Raw genomic sequence first — 20,004 nt, forward strand, 5'->3', positions numbered from 1 at the left:
TTTCTTTCGTTCACGATATCTCTCGAACGAATCAACCGATTTTGACCGGATTGGCGGTGATCGACGTGGTTTTTCAAGTTCGAGAGCTGATTAGTTTTTGGAATCGATCGGTTGAGCCGTTTAAAAGTTATCCCAAAAAAACCACTTCAGAAAAAATTTTTTTTCCTACTTTTTTTTAGATTTCTCCAAATTTCTCAAAATTTATCGGTCCGAATCGGTTCAAATTAACAGAAAATCTAAGTTTGGCAAAGCACTTTCGAATGTCACCAACCGCGATGAAATCGGTTCAACCGTTCAAAAGTTATAAGAGGTTTACATACTTACACACACACACAGACATACGGACATCATCGCGAAAACATTCAAGGAAGCTTCCTAGGACCTCAAAACGTCGAGATCTGATAAAAACTCGATTTTCGAAAATCGGGGTAAAACCAATAACTTCCTGATTTTAAAAAATTTTCAATTTTCTTAGTGGGAAGTTAAAAATTAATAATATTAAAACATGTAAGAAATAAAAGCGAATAAAAATTTATTTGTAGAAAAATATAACGAATGTTATGAAAAACAACCTAACAAACGACCGTATAATATTTACCTATTTTAAGTAAATTGAAGTATACGGTCGTTTTTCCAAATATTCGTTATATTTTTTTACAAATTAATCTGTATTTGCTTTTATTCTTTCTTTTTTTTTTTTTTTTTAATGTTATTAATTTTTTTTTCTTTATTCAACGTGCCAAAATGTATAATAAGTATTACATGAAAAGCCCAACTATTCTATGCGTCTGACTATGTATTTTGGCTTTAAACGCCGGCACAAAGTGGTCATTTTATGAAATACTTACGCTGATAAAGCAATTTAAATATTTTTCACTTAACGCCGACGCTTCTGGAAGTGGTACGTATTTAGTATAGACACTCCATATTTGTAAAAAATGCTTGCCGTAAGATGGACGGTGTGGCTTAATGTATATAGAATAAGCGAAAGGAAATTTAGTATAGACCGGATAGCTCAAATGATAGAGTAGCCGACATGTCTTCGGAAGATTCTGGGTTCGAATTCCAGTCCGAGCTATCTAATAATTGTTTCTCGCATATTCTATAAACTCACATTAAGATGATCCTCTCCACATTCCTTTCTAAATCCTTTCCTACCAATATCCTGTTACGTGAATGTAGAACGCTTCACGTAATAATTACCGTAACTCCTATTCTTTCCCGCTTCACAGCATTATTTATATTTGCTCCCAATGGAAGTGGTACAAAAACAGTTGGCAGCATTCGACGCAGTTTTTGGAGCCTCATAAAGAATCTTTGAGTATGAATTGATCGAACTAGGAATTTCGGAGTGATTCTGAAAAAACACTTTTTTCGGTTTTCTTTCGACAACGATGTCACGAACGAATTAACTGGTTTTGACCGGACTGACGGCAATCGACGTGGTTTTTTGATGTTAAGAGCTGATTAGTTTTTGGAATCGATCGATAAAGCCGTTGAAAAGTTATTCCAAAAAAAGTTAGTCCATAGAGACACAAACACATAAATGTATAGGATTAAGTCGGCGAGAGAATGAGATAGAACACATTAGACGTTCTCGGTCTCTTCTTTGTGCGACTCTTCGTAGCATCCCCACTATCGTCTACTAAACATTGTCCATATGTATGCTCCTGTGTAATGGGATAGTCAGTTTATCTATATCTATATCTTGCTCCAGGTCCGAGCGTTCTACGTGTTTATGTTAGTATGTGTTTAATGCATGTGTTTGCGCCTGCGTATGAGTAAGCTTTAAATATGAAGCAAGCGAGTTGATTGTTGATGCATTTTTATTTGTGTGAATATTTTCATCTTCTTAATTTTACAATTATGCCAAAGACTACAAGATTAAAAAAAGTAATTGACGCTGTTTTCCAAAGATGGTTATTATTTACAAGTGGAAACAACCCAAGCTAAGCCATGTTAATTTTTTTTTCATCAATATGAACATTTTTTTTTTTCAAATTGTTTGTTTTTTCATATACTTTTAAAAAAAAATTTTTCTAAAACATCAAAAAAATATAAAATAGAAATTTTATCCAAAAAATATGAAAGCCAAAATTTTTTCCTTTTGAAGGCAAAAAAACTATCGAAATCATTATTTTTGTCTTTCACGACATATTTATCTTAAATGCGTCGTAAAAACAAGCAGAATAAAAAAAAAATTTTATTTTTCACTTAGATATGGCCCAAAATGGGGTTGACTCTACATGAAAAAAAAAAAACTCGAAAAATTACATTATAAAGAGTAATACGTGTCCCGCCATATTATAAAATAGAAAAATTACAGTTCGAAATAACATTTTTCTGAATTTAAACTTTAAATGTTAATTTTCAGAGCTTTCAATGTAAATATTACACTCTACAATGTAATTCTTATAAAATCTGCATTAATTACAATCTGAAACTGTAATTTTTCCAGTTTTCATCAAGGAGCACCACGTTACATTATATATTGTAATTTTTCGAGTTTTCTTTTTTCCGTGTACTTGTAAATTATTACCCCAAAGATATAAATCAAATTGAAACTGGAGCATTTGTTTTCTATTTCAGTTACTATAAACTTCTCATGTCATTTGTTCAATGTGAAAATATAGAGACTTAATAATATATAATATATATAATATAATTGTTTACATTGGGCTCGTTCAAGTTTACTAAGCTCTTGGGAGATCTTAGCAGAACATGTACCAAAAACTAAAAGTGACTACATTCTCTCTAAAGAATATCTATAGAAAAACAATGCAAGGTATACTAATCTCAGCTCAGTCCAGCGAAGAACTTAGTAAACTTGAACAAGGCCCATTAAAATATTAAATAATTTTTAGGCTCGGTGAAAAATAATAAATCTTACATTTATCCTAATACTCCTGATACTCTATATCTATCTTAATCTCTCGTAGCCTACCCCTGATTGAAAATACTCATTGAAAAATATTGAAAATGGTGAGATTTGAATTGTTTTCAATAATCCTAATAATAATAATAATCACATAAATTATATTTTGAGCTCAAAAATCTCAAAAACATCATAAGTACAATTTTAAGCGCGCAGGTATGGAATTAGCGGGAAGTTTCAGGGATGGCCTTTAAGGTGAACCGTTTTACTAATTTTTTTTTTTTTTGTAGTTTTTTTGAGATTTCTCAAAATCTACCGGTCCGAATCGGTCCATTAGTATTCAAAATCTAATTTTGGTCAAGCCCTTTCGAATGGCGCCAACTGCGATGAAATCGGTCAAACCGTTCAAAAGTTATAAAAGGGTTACACACACACACACACACACACACACACACACACACACACAGCAGCAGCTGGATGGAAAGTGAAAGACTTTGACTTGGAAGCTTTGGTAGTAGCCTTAGACAGTGACTCGACCATCATCACAGGAAATGCTGTAGAGAAGACGAAGGACTTAATGACGAGAATTGTCCAGGCGTGCCACACCTGCATGCCCCGTAAGCGTGGCATCAATAAAAGACCATCGGTGCACTGGTGGAATGATCAGATTAACGCCCTTCGCACAGCCTGTCACAAAAAGAGAAGATTATCACAGCGTGGCCACCGACGACCTAACTCTGCGGAGCTGGTCGCAGAATACAAAAAGGCCCGTCGAGAACTGAACAAGGCCATCAAAGATAGCAAAAGACGCTGTTGGAAGGAACTCGTCGATGAGGTAAAAAAGGACCCATGGGGCAGACCGTATAGGGTGGTCATGACCTACCTGAAGCGCCAGCCAATGCCATCACCTACGTGTTCACAGCTCCTCGAAAGAATAGTTTCTACGCTGTTTCCTCGACAAAGTAAGTTCGGCTATTCTTAATTGCCAGTAAATCGAGAAGACATTCCACCTGTCACAGAAGAGGAACTGATGGAGGCGTGCAACCGAGTAGGGAATAATAAGGCGCCGGGATTGGATGGAATCCCGAATATTGCATTAAAAACAGCTATTAAAGCAGCGCCAAATCTATTCTTAGATACCCACGATTCGTGCCTCAAAGAAGAGATTTTTCCTAGAAGATGGAAACAGCAAAGACGTACTTCTCCCTAAAGGGAAGAAGCCACCGGACGAGCCATCATCCTACCGACCACTCTGCATGCTGGATACAGCGGGTAAGATATTAGAGCGTATAATGCACCAACGAATAGAAGCAGTCGTCGATCCACTCCTAGCAGAAGGCCAGTATGGTTTCCGGAAAGGACGATCAACGCTGGATGCGATCAACCTGGTGGTCGATACAGCTAAGGAGGCAATCGCTGGAAAGAGATGGGAACGTGGCAGAAAGAAGTATTGTTTAGTGGCTGCCTTGGACATAAAAAATGCCTTCAATTCCGCTAACTGGGACTGCATCATGCGAGCTCCCGAAGATAAAGAATTGCCAGGATACCTGCGCAGAATGGTAACAAACTACTTTACAGACAGAGTCCTCAAATATGACACGAAAAACGGTCCTAGGGAGTACGAAATAACCGGAGGAGTGCCACAGGGCTCGGTTTTGGGTCCTTCGCTGTGGAACATCATGTATGATGGTCTCCTGAGAGTTGCATTACCATCAGAAGTGAAACTTGTTGCATATGCCGATGATGTAGCGGTAGTGATTGTCGCGAAACAATTGGAAGAGATCAATCTGGCTTTCGATATCACATTTAGCCGGATTAACCTATGGATGGAGATGATGAAGTTGGAATTAGCCAAGCACAAAACTGAAGCTGTGCTCATCACCAGCAGAAAGATCGTAGAAAACATCAAGCTGAATGTCGGCGAGCAGGAGATCGCATCGCAACCATTTATCCGATATCTGGGGGTGACGCTGGATGCCCGACTGAACTTTAAGCAACAGGTCAAACACGTAAGTGCTAAAGCATCAGCAGTGGTAACTAGTCTATCAAGACTAATGCCGAATGTTGGAGGCCCAAAGCAGAGCAGGAGACTATTGCTGTCGTCAGTAGTCACATCAGTGCTCACATATGGAATATCCGTTTGGGCAGACGCGCTGGAGACCCAAGAATCATGGAGGAAAGCCGGACCGGTCTACCGATTAAGTGCACTGAGAGTTGCAAGCGCCTTCCGCACAATATCCGAGGAGGCAGTGTGCGTCATTTCTGGAACTCTGCCTCTTAGAGTCCTAGCTGAGGAAAGACGGAACCTATACCACCGAAAGAGGTCATCTACACTGAGCGCTGAAGAACTGAGAACTGAAGAGCGACAACATAGTATAGCAAGATGGCAACAACTATGGGATGCTGCGGAGAAGGGAAGATGGACTCATCGACTTATACCAAGGATTGACGTTTGGCTTAACCGGAATCACGGCGAGGCCAACTACTATCTGACCTAGATGTTGTCAGGACACGGCTGTTTCCGGGAGTACCTTCATCGCTTTAAGCACGATAATTTCCCAGAGTGTCCGTCTTGTCCAAGAGTTGCTAAAAATTCGGAGCACGTTTTCTTTGAGTGCCCTCGTTTTAACCCACAGCGTGATGAGTTAGAGAAGATCCTGAACAAGAAAATCATACCAGAGTCAATAGTAGAAGAAATGCTGTCATCCGAAGCTGCCTGGAACGCCACAAGCACGTTTACCACCGAAGTGCTTACAGAGCTGCGTTCCATTGAAAGAAAAAGGGCAAATGACAGAAACTAGAAGGAAGGAAAAATAACACCTTAGCTACCAGAAGGAATAGCAGTGGCTAGATCCTCCCCTCACGAAGTAATGCTTGACGGCGGTTTCCATGAGGGATTAGAGGAAAGAAGAAAAGGGGTTTAGGGTTTAGTGGGTAGGGGCGTTAGCGTCGAGTTTTAGTATGACGCTGCGTCGAGTCGCCACATATCCAGGCTGAACAGCTATGCCTGGAATCCGTAAAAGGGATTCCCCCCCCCCCTAAGTTAAAAAAAAAAAAAACACACACACATATATATATATATATATATATATATATATATATATATATATATATATATATATATATAAGCATACATACATACTGTGACATGGAAAAAATTCCCCAAAAGACTAGTTTGGCTATTTGTTTTATTTTAATTTTCTTTATCATTATTAATTATTTTGGCTCAGCTGAAGGAATGCGGAGATTCGACGCGACTGTGTCGCCCCAAGCGGCCTCCTGATCAGAGTGTGAAGCTCGAGGTAAGGCTTATAACAGAAAACGCGCCGAATTTGAAAAGTATGCATGAGTGAGTGTGAATATTGTAGAGAGGATGTTAGAGTGAGAGCGAAAATCAGTTGAGCGATCAGACGAACCCGCGAATTTACACGGAGCCAGCAACGACCAGCGTGACATCTGGAGGAGGACCACGGCGAGAGCGAAGCAAAATTTGAAACCGACGAATGACGACGGCGTTTGAGCAACTTAAGTCGAGCGAGGCACCATCTGGATGCCGTAAGCCGAACCGAGTGACATATCGACCAATCATCGATCGCAACGGAGTACTGGACGCATCCCGTAATACAACGGCCGGCTAGAAGAAGCCGTGAGCTGATTGGATGCGAGGTTTTTGAACTAACGGAAAATTGAAGAACACATGTTGCCGAGGAGGCAGCCATGATAAATTGATTCTGATCTGGACGCCGTGCCTGTTAGTCGCACAAATTCCGCTATAAGCATTAAAATATTTTACAACGCAATTAACCACCATTACTGAGTTAAATATTGCACATTGTTAAGATTTATTTTTACGATTGTACCTTGTCGAAGCTATTGTTCACGACCACTGTGTGGATTATTGCCGAGTGACGATTAATTAGTATTATTACGTGCACGTGGGAGACGCTATCGCCGAGACATCGACGCCATTCCGCCTGCTATCCCGCCAACTTCGTTGAGAGTCAGCTACCTGGACGAGTACCGACCCGAGGGGTTCACTGCTGCCGCAGGGTGAGTCTGATCGCTAATTTAGCCCCAGGGTGTCCTCACCGGGATATCGCGATCGATTTTAGTAAATTTCACCAGTTTGATTTTTTTTTTTATTAATTTTTTTTTACGAAAGTAATTATTGAATTCCTTTCGGATTATCGAGACGTGTGTGATGACACTCAGAGGCACGGTACCATCGGGGTGTATTTGTGTGTGTTCGTAAATTAAAACGTAAATTCAAAGTCGCGCGTTCGCTTCTTATTATTTATTTTTTTTGTTATTTTTTTTGTTCGAGACACTGGCATTGAACTAACGGTGTGACATTATTCTTACTACTGTTAATGGTCTTATTGGTTGGAACAGTGATATATGCCGACAATTGACCGTGATTTTTTTTTGTTGTTGTTATTAAACGTAACGCCCGAGAAATTTGGAGCTGTGTAAGACAGCTAGCCCGACCGACGCGCCATCTCCGAGCGCGAGCCCAAACTTATCTCGAGCTTCAACTACCCGCAAGCTTAGTCGATTTACCGACCGTAATTAGTTATCCGCCGCGAGCCCGCCAAATTGTTGAATTTTTGAATTATTTGAATTATTATTTTGCGAATCATCGTCGAATTAAAGCTACATTGTGTTTAATTTGCTATGGCAAATTAATTTGGGAATTTGCGAGCCACCGGCGGACCGAATTTAATTTTTTTATTTATTTGTTTAATTATTAATTAATTTTGGAAAAATTAATTGTTTATTCCATTGTATTATGAGTTATATATTAATTGGGGAATTTGCGAGCCACCGACGGTCCGAATTTAATTTTTTTTTATTGATTTGTTAATTATTAATTAATTTTGGAAAAATTAATTGTTTATTCCATTGTATTATTAATTATAAATTAATTTGGGAATTTGCGAGCCATTGACGGACCGACTTTAAGCTTTTATTGAATTATTAATTAGTTTGAGACAAATTAATTGTTTATGTCATCGTATAAGTAATTATAAATTAATTCGGGATTTTTACGAGCCGTTGACGGACCGAATATAATTTTTGGTTATGATTAAGTAATTTGAAGATCGATTAATTGCTAACGTCATCGTAGTATTAATTATAAGTCATTTAAATTAGTATCTGCGAGCCACCGACGTATCTATATTATTGTTGTTTCTTTTAGTTATTATTGTAATTTTTGGAAAATTATTAATAATTCTTGGCGACTGTTAAAATAAATTGTTGACTGGACATTCGGCGATTACTTTTTTTTGTTTTCTTTTCCTGAGTTTACTCAGATTTAAGCATTTTACGTTTCGCCGTTCATTCGAATTTTAAATCTCTTTGTCATCGACCCGCCGCCCGACGACAAACGACAACGACTTCGAATCGTGGAACGGTAAGTTCCTGGCGCCCAACTACCTTCGAAACCCAGGTACGCCAATTTAGGTGGTGCTCTCCGGCCCTGTCGACGCCACTGCCGGTGAAAAGACCATTTTAATACATACATACATACACACATACATACAAACATACATACAGACATACGGAAATCATCGCGAAAACATTCAGGGAAGCTTCATAGGACCTCAAAACGTCGAGATCTGATGAAAACTCGATTTTCGAAAAACGGGGTAAAACCAATAACTTCCCAAGTTTTTAAAATCTTCGATTTTCTTAGCGGGAAGTTAAGAAGGCTGATTGAAATTTTTTGTCAGATGAACCGCTTTATCATAACCACGCCTTGAAAATTGGTATGATTTCAGAATTTTATTTTTTAACTTAAGAATTTTGTAATTCACTTAAAAATTAGTAACCGGAAAAAATTCAATAGAGATTCTTGAAGGGAATTTAATTTCCTACAAAAACGTCTCTTAACATTTTTAGCTAAATTCACTCCTTTGAAAGCTATTCAAAGTTAAAGTTGAAGTCAAAATAATATTTTTGTTTTTTTCGCTGTAAATTTAATTTTTTTGAGCCCATTGAAAAATTTGATCTTTTTATAGATAATAATTGTTATTTTATCAACAAAATTATGAAAAATTTTTAAAAATCATAATATATTTTTATTTATTAGCATTGAAAAGCTATTTTCTTCAGAAAATTGCATTTTCACTGTGTTTTGATAGTTCTAAAAATAACAATCATGTTGTTTTCTCATTGAAAATTATTTACTTTTTATACAATACAAATTTATGTACGAGAATCCGCTGTGATTAACAACCTCCCCTTACTCCCCTTGTTTCATTTTTTGACATTATCCACAGTAGTACTACTCATGAGATTACTTTCCCTTTTTCTCAATAATTGCGTCGCTTAAGGGGGTATTCTGGTCTAGAAATTTGAAAAAATCGATTTTTTTTTGCATATTTTCAAAGTTTAGACCCTTAAAAATATGTCCTTAAATGGATTTTTCAAAATTCGAATTATTTTCGAAGATACAGTCGATTTTGTGAGGCAGCATCTAAGCCGGCCGATCGTCGCGAATCACACAATAAACAGTGGCAGTTCCTGGAAGACTTGAGCACTCGTTCTTTCCAAGAACTCTTTTGTTTTCGACATAAGCCTTCATATATATTCAATATATATTTTTATACTTCTATATATACCTTTATACATACTTAATATACTAGGAATATACATACTAAATATACCAGGAACTGTTCAATGCGAAAGTTATAATGTTGATATTGTTTATCATTTATTATTCTGTTCAGTTTAGTTTCAATCTTGAAGCGAAGTAGACAAGTGCTCTGTGGATAGTTTTGTGAAATAATAAATTTTGTTTTTTTTATTTGCTTAAAAATGGATAGAAAAAGTGCACGGGGGAGCAGTAGTCGTCCAGATAGGCACAAGAAGAAACGATTTTCATCAAATCAATTTACCGCTGAAAAAGATTGTAGTTATACGAGTGCTTCCGCAGCAAAGTTAAAAAAGTTTGGAGATGAGGAAATAGTTATTAACAAAAATTTTGGGTACTGTCTTCTGGAATTTTTCTCAGTTTTTCAAACTCTCTCAACTTTAATTGTGTGTGCTACGATTTACTACATCGATGTTTGGGATCCGAAACTCAAAATAACAATGAATCGCTCAATTCATTAATATGGACTTTTGCTCCCAAGCATATTCACGCTGGATCTCAAACAATTCAAATTGCGAATTATTTAGCTGTTGCCATTTTTAATGAAGGTTATTTACCCATCTTAAAAATGATGGAACTTATGGGCATCACCGTTGGTACTGAAGCTCATTCATTTGCTATCAGACGTAACGAAGTTCGGATTGAGCGCTCTGAACAGGCAGAACAGCTCGATTAGCTGAAAGAACTTCACAAAACATCGAATATGAAGTTGAGGAAGGCCCAATGTATGGATCTGGAATCGCCGATTAATCCAAAGTGAGTATTGAATGTTATTATACGAGTTATTCTACTATAATTGTTTCTCAAACTTTAAACGCGTTTTTCTCAAAACTACTTTTTTTGAAGTAGTTGACATGATATCTCAAGTTCTACCCGACCGATTCTTTTGAAATTTGGTGGAAATTTTCTTTATATATCTCTCTATCGCGTCTGCCTTGGATTTTAAAAAATTTCAATTTGGAGTATTTTTAAAAAATTCGAAAAGGTCAAAAAAAGAGGGTAAAAAAAAAATTGATATTTCATGTCGACGCCATTTTGTGAATTTTTTTTTTTTTTCTTGACTAAGGTCAACGCGATAGCAACATCTTTACAGATTGAGAATTTTTCAAATTTTTTTGTATCAGATCACTACAAGGGCTGGAATCATGTCAACCAGGGTGCACCGTTTTTTTTGTAGCCCCCACTTCACCGACCTGTAATTTGTCCAATTTATCATTTTTTTTTTTTTTTCAATTTTTTTTTATATTCTTGAAACGTTAATAAACATCATATAAAAAAACCAATACTAAAAATGTTCTTAATTTTTTTTTTATGTTAGTTTGAAAAATGCCTAAAATTTAGGCTTCTAGACCAGAATACCCCCTTAATACAAAGCCAACCGATTGAACTTAACCTCAAAACAGTATTATTAATTATTAGTATCGTATTACATAGCGCCACGAAGTTTTTATTCACCTATTACCATTTATAAAAAAAAGACCCTTAGTTCGACCCTCACTTTCGATACTTCTAACATTCCATTGTTCTAAAAATAGAGAGGTTATGTTTTTTAGATAACTGTAGCATTTTTCTTCATTGTTAATTGTGCATCGAGCGTCGATTTTAATCTCAGTATTCGTGTTGTGAGTTGAGTGTCTAATTTATAGTGTTGTTACAATTTTTATTACAACCTGACTCTCTTTATTTGTTGTGAATTTTGATTATATAAATATAATTGAATAATATCAAAGAACAGTAATGGTCGTAAACTTCCCACTATAAAAGAAGTTTTATCATCCCAAAGTTATCCATCTAAAAGTCAACGAAAGTGCAAAAAAAACTGCAAATATAGTTCAAGATTGTTGGAAAAATGTATAAATTTTAACTCCGGGCTTCGAAATACGATTAATAAATTACTTGGGTTTTTCAAAAAATGGCAATTATTGCAGTGCAATAAGAAAAGAATAAAATCACAAGCACAAAAACAAAAAGAAGTGAGTTTTGCCCTGAATAAAAAAAAATATTGAGATAAAGAAAAAAGTATTGAAAAGTATTGGATTGACTATAAAACCAATACTTTTCAATACTTTTTTCTTTGGCTCAATACTTTTTTTTTTATCAGGGTGAAAAAAAAATTCAACAGTTATTCAATATCGCTGGAAAAAACGGTCTAAGAAGTTTGAATGGAGAGATCAACAACTTTTCGGCTCAGGAACTATTGAATCAACCAGAAATTTCTGATAATTCCAGTTCACCAGAAACTTCGAGAAAATATGCTAAAATGATGGAAATCGATGAGATAGGTAGGTATTTTATATTAACAATAATACTTGATTTAATAAAATTAATAACTTAAAAAACAATTGCAATTTATTTTGTTCCCGTAACCGCATACAGAGAAAAAAAAATTCTTGTCTAGAAGGTAAATTTTCTTGGCTCAAGAAAATACTAAGGAAGATTGAAAATTATTTTAATGAAGTCAAAGTTTCTTGACCCCAGAAAATTTCTTCTTGCTCCAAAATAACTTTTGTCTTCCTTAAAATTTTCTTGGCGCAAGAAGTTTTTTTTCTGTGTAATTTTTATGCTCAGCATAACTAATTAATAACTAAATATTATGTAATCTTGTTATACTTTGATCACATTTTCTTGTAAATAATATCAACATACTTTTTAGAAATAGATTTGGTTAATGATAATTATAATAATGAAATTACACCTAGTCATGAGTTACTAACATCATCGCAGTCAACTATCAGTCAAATTTCAAATGTTTTCGATTTTGAAATAGAATTGTTGTCTGAAAAAAAAATACAAAAAATAAACACTATCACTCCAGATTTAGCAGCTGCAATTGATCGTGCAAATGTTAGCAACAGAAATGCTACATATATTTTGGTAGCTACTTTACAGAGCGTTGGAATCGATCTTCGGAATGTTAATTTAAGCTATAAAACTATTCAGCGAAATCGTATACTTCTTCGAAAAGAAATAGCTGAAGGGTTAAAAAAAAGACTTAAAGTTTAATGATAATTACGTAGTTCATTGGGATGGTAAATTGTTAAGCGATATTGTTGGCGCAGATGTTGTAGATAGACGCTTAATTCTTTTGACATCGTCTGGCGCTGAACAATTATTAGGCATTCCAAAAATTGGAGCAGGGACTGGAATTGAGCAAGCTTCAACTGTAAACTCAACTTTGAAGCATTGGAGTGTCAGTGATTATGTCAAAGCGGTGTGCTATGATACTGCATATACCAATACAGATAAATCATTAATTACTATTAACAATGTATTTAGAACTGAGAGATTTTATTTTTCATGTTTGTTTTTAATTCATTAATGGTTCCCCTTGCGGCCTTGAACCCACGGTGATGCCATCCTGGTCGCATAGTGGATGCACCGTGTACTCACTGTGGATACACTATGTATACACGGTGGCACCACGCATTTTTGTGAAATTTTTACACGGTGTATCCACAGTAGGCCCATAGTGTATTCACGGGGGGCCCATAGTTTATTCACGGAGGGCCCATAGTGTATTCCCGGGGGACTCAGTGCTTTCACGGTGGGCCCATAGTATATCCACGTTGTTTTTATGGGGTATCCACAGTGGTCTCACAGAGTATTTACGATGATCTCATAGTATATCCACGGTGCCTCTGTGGTGGCGTTACTGTGAGTACACATTGCAATCACAACGGGTTCAATTTTTATTTTTTTCATATAATTCAATATTTCTTAAAAATAGCTCCGAAAACAACGCCTAAAAATTTCACAGGATAATAATCATTAATTGAAGATCCATTAATCCAAACAATTTTTCAAACTTCAAAATAATTCTTCATTTTCATGCTGTTTTTCTATATTATACTATAACTGCCACTTGGACCCCATTGATTATTTTTTACTTCCTTAAAATTATAATAATAATAGTAATAATAATAATAATAATAATAATAATAATATATCGGGTTTAGATCATTACAAAAATAGTTTATTAAATTTTGTTCGGTGAACAAGGCCCAGTAGCGATTAACTCGTTCCTGGGGGACACCCAAATTCAAGAGACGCACCTGTCCACCGCTAGTTCCCGCAAAAATCGAACCGCCAATAGAAAATCAGCCTCTCGATCACGTCATGAATCGACCGCTTTATTGGCTGATCGCTCCCACTAGACATGCGCAATAGCCTTCTTCCCCAACTCAACGAGGAAGAAGACGAACTATTGTTATTATCTTTCGCTTCTACGCTTTCGCTGCATCAAGTCGCCATTAGTATTTCTTTACTTTCGCTTTTTGTTAATAAACCGCATTTCGCTAATTTTATAATTTAAACTGCTTAAATTAACCGCTAATAATTCGCTTTAGTTTGTTATAGGTAATTTGTGTTAACAGTGCATTTATTTCACCGCTTTTTCAGTGCCGGCAAAGTGTTCAACCACGTGTCAACCGGCTTAGCTTTGAAAACCACGCTGTAATTTACAAATCCGCTTTTATCTTAACAATCCGCTATTAACTATATTAAATATTGAGTGTATTTAATGTAAATAAATTCCTAGTGTTATTTTTTATAATAATTTACGCGTTTTAATTGAGATATCCAGACCTAAACCTGATCCCCGCTTTTCCGCTCTTTCTGTAATTATTCAAATTTTAACAATTACATTGAATCCTGCAATTATAAATATTTTTTAGGTTTTCCCTCTTCAGTTCTAAACTTTTAGCTTTTTTCATCCTTGGGCATTTAAAACTTTTAGTTTTTTCCTACATTGCCTGAATAATTCACCCGCCCAGTCCCGTGCGTAGAGATTTACATCGTCCAAACCACCCTGTATCTAACTGATCCTTTTTTTTGCGTTGCAAAAATAAACAAATTTCTAAAATTGAAAAAAAAAAAACAGATGTTATAGAATTTATATTTTCACTCAAATAAACCGTTTTTTCTGTGTAGCTTCACATTAATTTAATAATCTTCAATTTGGTATAAGATAAAAGCCTCAGTACCTGCTCACTCCATGTATTTGTATATCAAATTTAAATATAATTGACAGACTGAATATAGATAAATTAAGTAAAGAATTTTACGCAATAAAATAATTTGTTGTCGAAAAACAAAAAAAAAAGTTTTTTTTGACTTTTTATAATTTTCGTTTTTTAAAGCCCTGTAACTTTTTTCCTATGCATTTTAGCGAAAAAATGAAGAAGACCTTTTTTGTAGAGAATTTAATTTCCTACAAGATGACGAAAAGGGAAATTTGAAAAAAAATTTTTTTTGACGATTTACAATGAAAATACAGAAAAAAGTTTTTTTCAATGTATTTTAAATGGCAAAGGGGACCCCCCCCCCATGCGCCAGCTCAATTTTCAAGATATCAAGCTCATTTTTTGAATTTTGCAATTTCGCTCAATCTTAAACTCGAAAAAATAAATGTTTTTAGTAATCTCAAGCTTTTTTTGTTAACCAAAAAATTTTCAAAAAAGTTATTTAAATAATTAACGCCAACATTAAATGATAACAAATTGAATTTAATAAAGAAAATTGACTCTATAATAAAAACGACTACAATTAAACTAGTAAATATTCTAATCTTACATATTGCATACATGCGTTTACATGTTTAATATTCAAAACACTGAACAAAAAAAACTTTTTAACAAATGAGCTTATAATCCTCAAATCAATAACTTTTCTAACCCAAGGCTTCACCGAAACTAATTTTTTTACTGCCTTTCGGGACTTTACGTATTCCCTAAATGTTTATAACATCTAGAGGTTAAATTATAAATTTTTCGAAATAATAAAATATGAATATTTATAGGGTAAATGCATCAGTTGTTGACTGGTCACCACTTAGTTGACCGATGTATACAAAAGTTGATTAATTATTATTGTACAAGTGTTTTTTTTTTCTAAGTAAATTGAAAAAAAAAATATGGCATTCAATCATTATCATAAAAATTGCTCAGTTCATTACGCAGTTATTATAAATTAAGAAAAATATTCCGTGTTTGTTTACAATGCGACCAGCCAAAAATCGGTGAAAAATAACCGGAGTAAAATTGGAAAGTAAGTGCATTTTATCATTAATTTTGTAATATTAATTGTGATTTTAGTATTTTAACTGTTAAATAACAAAATTAATATAATTTATTTTTTTTTTATTATAAATAATTGTTAATTATTATCAATTAATTATTTAGCTTTAATGAAATCTATTATAAATTGTAGATAATAAGTTAATAGTATTTTTATAGCTTAGTACAAAAAAAGAAAACTTTAATCGGTCAATAATACGTGCATTTACCCTAAATTAAATAAAAAATATTTTCTATTTTTATATTAAATATGAATTCTTAAAGAATATTAGAAAAAAAAATATTCCACCGTAAAATCAAAAAATTTTAAAACTCACATCGTTATCACCTTCTTTAATGATAGTCTCAGTTAAGTCAGGGTAATTTTCTTCGGCCACACGATCTCCTTCTCTTTTCTGATCCAATTTTTTTATTAATTTCTTGGCCGTATTTTTTAAGGATACTGTTGTCTTTTCGAGGTGATCAATCCGTTTAGCCATAGTCACGATTCTATTGACTCCTTGGCGCCTAATTACCCCTCGTCGTCGAGAATTACCGGCTCGAAGTGAATTTCTTGGTATCGAAGATCTTGATGTCGTCAGCACTCTTGATGGAGGTCTATCTGTTTGTTCACCATTTTCCCCTGATGGTGTCAAATTTAGATCTTCATCATCATGGTTAGCCGGAGTCTGTAGTTCTTCTGGCTCAGTTTCTGAGATGCCAGCTTCCTCCTCAAGGCTTTCCAGTTGTTCAGGTTCTTCAAAACCCTGAGGGGGCATCTAAAAATGTTTATTAATGTGTTATTACACTGATAGAAGGATTTGTTTATATTTACTAAGTTTTATTAACTGTTATTAATAAATGATTTTTTAACATCATAGGGTTTGATTAATATTTATTAACAGTTAATAAATTATTTATTAAATACAATTTATTAAATGTTAATAAATATTTTTTAACAGTTAACAAATATTCATTAACACTTAATAAGTAATTTATTAACTGTTGATAAATATTTATGACTGGTTGATGAATATTTGTTAACTGGTAACAAATATTTATTTAAAATAAAAAGCAAAAATAGCAATTTTCTTTTGACACTTTTTATATAACCCTATAGGGTAAAAGACCCCATTAGTGGCGGGGACTCCATTACTGACACTTTCTTTGATTTTGGTACTTATTCAATTAATGAAATCATTAATTTCAATAATGAATATATTATTTATAATCTTTAATACTTTTAGATCAAAAAAATTTTCAATTTTTATTTCAAGTATAACATTTTTTCATTGAAAGAAAAAGTGCCACTAATAGGGGTTAAAGGTGCCACTAATGGGGTCCTTTTACCTTAGCTGGAATACATGATAATAATTCAATTCTCTAAATAAATTTATGTTTTTAATATTTAAAAATATTAAAGATAATTATGAGCTGTGATAGAATTTGGTAGTTTATAATCAACGTTACTAGCAACCTTACAGTCACTATGTGACTGCCGTGATTTGTGAACTATAAATAAATAAAATTTTGCTTTATTAAATAATGACTTTTGTTAAATTGAACTATACTTTCTTAACTATTGACGTTTTTAAAGATATAAGCTCATCCCGATGTTACATTCATCATGAGCTTTCATTTGAGTACCCACATGCATTTTGATAGATTTTTCATATATATATAAATATATGAAAAATTGATGTGGGTACTCAAATGAAAGGTCTCGATGAGTGTAATGTCGTTGTGAGCTTATACCTTTAAAAATGTCAGTAGTTCACGAGATACAAGATCATTTCTCAATTGTGTGTCTAGAGATAGAGTATTTTCGAATGCAGTCTACATACTTATCATATAAAGTGAATATCGGTGAGGATAATGTGAAACCTCGAAAAAGCACAAATTCAAGTCAAGACCTTTGCAATGACACTAAATTTCACTAAAAAAACCGATTTTATCATGTGACTATCCTGAACACAAAATTTTTCTTATTCTCTCAATAATATAGATTATAATGTATTATAATTAATGCAAATAATTTATAAAGATGATTTTTATTTATGAGCAATCTTCATATATGATATTGCAAGCGAAACAAATTCACTCAACAAAATATTTATTAACCGTCAATAAATATTTGTTAGCTACTAATGAATACTTATTAACTATTAATAAATGTACTTTCCTCCCAAATAAATATTTATTGAATGTCAAAAAATATTTATTAAAATTTAATAAATTAAATAATTGTCTTCAAATAAATTAAATTATTAATAGTTAATAAATCCTTCTATCAGTGTAGAGATGAAAAAAAATAAACGTTTATAAACTATGTTTAATTTAAAACTTTGAATTTTAATTAAACTTACGTGATCTTCTCCATTATTGAGCGGGGGATTTGGCGGTACATGTGTTCTATAAAACGCACCTGACTGTTGAGATGGTCGAGTTCCAGAATTAGCTTTGGTATTCTGTATGGAAAAGCAATACAAAATCAATTTATAGATAACCGCTTACATGGAAATTATTATTATAAGTATTTGTTATTAATACGTATTTATTATACGTACTTTTGTTGAATGCTGCTGATTTTTTGTCGTTTCCCCAGTAATCTTCGGACTATACTTGGAGAATGCCAAAGTTCTTATTTTCATTCCACTTTCAGAATAACTTTGATATAAATTTTTATGGTCGCCTACAGTTTTTAATAAAAAATTCAATAGTTTTAATTTACTAAGCTTCTAAATAAATAATAAAATGTAACTAAATAAGGTAAAAGCCTCCATTATTGACACTATAATAGTGATCATGAATATTTGAATTTTTTTATCGTGTTTTAAATCAATATTGTCAATTTTCTTTTACAAGACACCTTAATCATTGTTTTTTATTTACTTCATTATTTACTTATATAATTTCATTAATTAACTTAAATAGCAATAAATTTAAGTTATTCATAATTTAATTTAATTTAAATTATTATATCAACTTAAAACCAACAGGTCAAATGTATGTATCATTCACAGCGCAAAAGATTCAAAGAGCCGATTATTGACATACTATTGACCCAATTATTAATAGGTCTTTTATTTCAGTTTAATTTATATTAACTATAATCATTTTTACTAACTAATGCAAACCTATCAATGTAGGCCCTGCCAATAATTAGGGCTTTTACCTTATACATTTAAATCTGAGCTAAAGAATTACCGTGTGAATTCAAAACTTTAACGTCGTTGATCTGTTTGCATGGGTGTAATACAACACATTCTTCTTGATAGTCTTCTTGAAGATTAATCGGCACCTTTTTTCCGTTTGGACCTAATTTAAATACATATTTGGTCTCGACGATCCACCCTTCTGTTTCGTCTACGGCGACCAAATAGAATCTGTCCAATGTTGACATTTTAATTGGCGAATTTTCTCTAAACGAAAAAGTTAGAATTTTTACTAGAAAAAAAAAAAAAAAAAAAAAAAAAAAAAAAATATCAGTATGTTATTAATTATGAAATATGTTTCCTTATATTAACAAACATGAATAAACTGGTCAATGCATTTCACTCGTCTGTGAATTGACAAAAATAAAAACAAGTATAATTATTTTTTTTGATTTACATTTTAAATGACTTTTTACTGTTAATTTATTGTTAATGAAAATTAATTTAGCTGATATTTAATAGTTTTAAAACTTTATGTAACAAATAAATTATAGCAAAAAAAATTAGAATAAAAAATTGACATTGTTAGCAAAAATTAAAAAATTTTCAAGTGACTGCTAACTTTAATATCGTTTATTGTTATTATTTTATAACATTAAAGTTACCCGATGTTTTTAAATTTTTTAAATTATTAAATTAGAAGTGAAAAATATTTTTTAAAAATTATACTTACAATTTTTCAAGTTTTTTGCAAATGAAAATTTTTTTTTTTATATTTTGTAATAATTTTTTTTATAAAAAAAATTCTAAAAACTTTTAGATGTCGGTTAACTTAATTTTCATGTTATTTTGTATTTTTCTAATGATTATCAAACAGTAAAAAAATGTTTTTATTAATACATAACCTGTCAACGATTAAATACGTTTGCTTACATTAACAAGCATGACTAATCCATTCAATGTTTGTACCTTTTCTTCTGTTAGCGAATCAAATAAAGTTGAAAAAATAGTTATTTGTTAAGAAGGTCCTTTCGCCATCAATGTTAAATAAAAAATATTAGATCATGCATAAAATTAATTTTTATCTAATAGTTAAAGTCTTTATGTATCTACTAGTGTAGTTTAATTTATACTTCACCGAGCAAATTTTTGAAAAAAAAGTTTTCGAAAAATGTTAGTATTTTTTCCGAGTCTTACGAGAAAATCAGACCTTAACAACTTTCTCGAATTATGGCATTAACCACCGATTAGATGGGGTAAAAA

At 33.0% G+C, this 20,004-nt stretch overlaps 2 protein-coding genes and 1 long non-coding RNA gene across 3 annotated transcripts in view; 2 read left to right on the top strand and 1 right to left on the bottom strand.

Annotated features, from left to right (window-relative positions):
- LOC123259243 (tryptophan--tRNA ligase, mitochondrial) overlaps nucleotides 1-4,657 on the bottom strand; it is a 79,470-nt gene extending 74,813 nt beyond the window's left edge. The window contains exon 1 of the mRNA XM_044719584.1: nucleotides 4,649-4,657. The gene's annotated coding sequence lies outside the window, so the exon portion shown is untranslated. The remainder of the gene's footprint in view (nucleotides 1-4,648) is intronic.
- The window catches only part of LOC123259244 (pleckstrin homology domain-containing family F member 1 homolog), a 132,049-nt gene that overhangs the window by 16,353 nt on the left and 95,692 nt on the right, over nucleotides 1-20,004 (top strand). The gene's annotated exons all lie outside the window — the stretch shown is intronic.
- Nucleotides 1,521-19,736, top strand: LOC123259249. The gene is made up of 3 exons (XR_006508197.1): nucleotides 1,521-1,763; nucleotides 1,884-1,893; nucleotides 19,726-19,736. It is a non-coding gene; the product is annotated as an uncharacterized LOC123259249 (long non-coding RNA).

The sequence above is a fragment of the Cotesia glomerata genome, linkage group LG2, assembly GCF_020080835.1.
Source record: "Cotesia glomerata isolate CgM1 linkage group LG2, MPM_Cglom_v2.3, whole genome shotgun sequence".
NCBI classification, from domain to species: domain Eukaryota; kingdom Metazoa; phylum Arthropoda; class Insecta; order Hymenoptera; family Braconidae; genus Cotesia; species Cotesia glomerata.